Source organism: Halyomorpha halys, unplaced genomic scaffold, assembly GCF_000696795.3.
Source record: "Halyomorpha halys isolate HHAL.00 unplaced genomic scaffold, Hhal_1.1 Scaffold10801.1, whole genome shotgun sequence".
NCBI lineage: Eukaryota > Metazoa > Arthropoda > Insecta > Hemiptera > Pentatomidae > Halyomorpha > Halyomorpha halys.
In genome coordinates this window covers 1-3241 of record NW_027110973.1, presented here as the reverse complement: position 1 = coordinate 3241, position 3241 = coordinate 1, and the positions used below count along the sequence as shown (strand labels likewise).

The following is a 3241-nucleotide window of genomic DNA, read 5'->3' as shown; positions in this document are numbered from 1 at the left end:
CCTTTTTTTAAATAAAATATGTTAAGGAACAATTTATCCTTAATTATTTATTCTATATTACTTCTTAGATTTTGATTAATAAATTTGAGGAATATTAATACATTTTTAATAGTATTTCCTTTTATATCTATATAACTGTGGCCATCAATGGTTCTACAGCTAGCATGGTACTTTTATTTGCAAATTACAAGGACAAGTCAGTATTTAGAGTGAATCCTTATCTTTATGAGCAGTAAACATTACTGTATTTAATGGTTTTCCCATCTTCACCAAACATAAGTTAATCATTGCCAAAACTGGATACAGGTATAGCACAGCCTACAGTTAAACATTCTCCAGCATTGTTTTTCATCTTTTGTAATAAATATTTCAGTAAAATTGTTCGTACTGATTTGTAGAGGCAGTCATTCACCTGCTATTGTATAATATTTATAACAGATAATTTTAGTGTGTATTTTATGACTTGATTGTATCACAAAGATTAATGAACCATAATTCAGAGAAGTTTAGTTTGACTAAAATTAATCAATATAATTGCTACATATCCTACTGTTTAAGATCCTTAGATTTAAAACATGTGTTTTCTAGAAATTTTCTTTTAAATTTAATTTTATTTCATTTTAAGAGTTTTTTTTTTATTTATTTATATAATTTATTTTAGTATGTATGAGATCATTCGTCACTATTACCTATTGCCCACAACTGTGTGGCAGATTGTAATATCTATCAATAAATAAAAAGTAGTATTAAAAAAAAAAAAATTATTTCAGTTGATTATTTATTTAACTGTTAAAAAATATTCAATTTTTAGTATGAATACTGCTTGTTATTTTCTTCAGTAGGTTTTAATGGATGTTTTGTATATTATTTTGTATTTTATGTATATCTATCCCTGTAAAATGCAAATTTTTAATTTTTTTTGTTTGTTTTTTCCATAGGTAACAATGTTGAATCATCGTCCAACCCTGTTCCTTTGAAAGATAAGAAGAAGTTTAGTCGAAAGGTATTTATATAGTGTTTGTGATTCGGTTTTAGAAATAAGAAAACAGTTATAATTATGAATCATGGTTTAATTATGTATGGTTTTTAATTTAAAGTTCATTTCTGGTTCGAATTGTCAAATTAACAATAACTTATTATTTTTTTTTTTTTTTAATGCCATAATTCATAAAGTTAGCCTAAATGAAAAAATAGAGTATATAAGGTTTTTCTTTTGTTACTTGCATTAAAATTTCGACCTATCTTTCTGGTTTTATTGATAAAAGTTCTGAAAGAAAAATATATTGTGCCTCAGCATTCATGTACAAAATAAAAGCATTTTTGTTCGCATATATAACAAAAAGGTCTTCATTTCTAAAAAATAATTTTATTCCCTTTCAAGAAATAAACTCCGAAATTAAAGGATTTACCACTATAAAAAAGACAGAGATAGTGTATAAGCTTATTAAACTGTGATAATGTCTTTGTTCATGGAGTGTTAGTAAACCCTTCCTCAATACTTAAGCTGTTGGAACAACCCAGGATTTAGTTATGAATGATATTTTGATGGAAATAAATAACAGAAATTTTTCTGTTTATGAATTTGGTGATGTAACTTGAATTGACATATTTTTTTTTTTTTATTATTACAAAAAGTAAGGATTTCATCTTTTAGAAATTTCATATTGTCAGGGATGGTATGGTGATTAGTTGTTTAAATATCTTATTTTATTATTATATATAATTATGTTCATAGTTACTTCTGGTCTCTAATTAATTCTCAAATGGAAAGTCGTTATTTAAATATAGTATTTTATTATTGTAAATGTATAAAGGCCCAGCGTTTCATTTTGTATTTTTGGTATAATGTTCATTATAAAAATTTATTTGTATCCGTATTGTTAGAAATTGAATATTTTTTTTAATTATTGGTTTGGTTATAATTTTTAAGTTTAATTAAAATTTGTATGTAATTTCAGAATAGTGACTTGACAGATGTTGAAGATTGGCCTTCTCTACAAAAAGCTGAACTGACACAGGTAATCATTACATGTGCTAAGGAAGGAACTAATTTTTAATGGATTAGTTTTATTCTTGTATTATTTAGTGTGGTGAATCTAAATATGACAAAAACATTTAATTATGATAACTAATACAGCATCACATCGAGGTTTATTAGTTGACCTGGTCCTGTGAAGCAGCAGTCCAGTTCTGAATTTGTGGTCTCTTGAGTCCACAGAGACTCTGTTCAGCCATGTAACCTAGGAATCTGACTGTGATACGTTTTAGAGGTTCCCTGATAAAATTATTTAAGAGAAGTGAGTGAGAATTATTTGAGAGAAGTGATCAGCCCACATTTCCCAAAAATATTTTAATAAAAGTTATAATCTATGCTCTTTGTTCATATTCACATTTCATCTCATAATGTTTAAGGAGATGAAATTTGTATAAACTTTGATAGAAGTTTATTTTCTGGTAGCACTCCTGATATTTATATTTCATGTATATTTTACGTCTACTATGGGATTAATTTGGTTCTGCTATATTTATTGCCCAGCTGTTGTATCAAGTTCAAAGCAACCTTACTTGTTTACTTTTTAAGGTAATGGCTATTTGTAGTTGTAAAAACTTGCCACTCTAAAATACAGTTATAGTTATAATACTGATAGATTTTCGACTAAAAAATATACTTTTCATACTTTGAAACTAAACTTGGTGATTTGGCTAAGCCTAGGGCAGCTTATAAGATTTGCTATATATCTTATTAAAATTTTACCTTTAAAAAAACTCAGTAGATTTAACTATTTACATTAAGAAGTTAAGAGTTTTTTTGTCTGTGTTGGAATATATAGTTGTTTTTTTTTGTGGCCTCTGTTATATTGAGAGAATTAAGTATATAATGGAAATCTTAAACTAATAAGTAAAACTTTCAATAATAATGATTTGCCTGAGTTAAAGTGCTTGAGTTCTAATGGTGTTCATACCGTATACTGGGGGACTTCTATTATTATTCAATTTTCTGAATCCTTATATTTGAATGTTACCAATCCCCATAAAATTTTGAAATAAATGGTCTAGAGACATGAAATAAGAAAAAAATTATTAGAATTTATGTTTTTTACGTATAGTTATTGATTTGGTGAATGGGTAAGATGATGGAAAATGTGAAATTTTTGGTTTCGACATTATTTTTTGATTCCTGTACTAAGTTATGAAGTTCATTTACTTTTATGAATATATATATATTTTTTTAAATCTTGAA

The 3241-nt window shown here is 26.1% G+C and overlaps 1 long non-coding RNA gene across 1 annotated transcript; it reads left to right on the top strand.

The window, feature by feature from the left end:
- The first annotated feature begins 928 nt into the window (after nt 1-928).
- LOC136796165 (uncharacterized) lies at nt 929-2018 on the top strand. The gene is made up of 2 exons (XR_010843870.1): nt 929-1003; nt 1959-2018. It is a non-coding gene; the product is annotated as an uncharacterized lncRNA (long non-coding RNA).
- Nucleotides 2019-3241: the final 1223 nt, after the last annotated feature.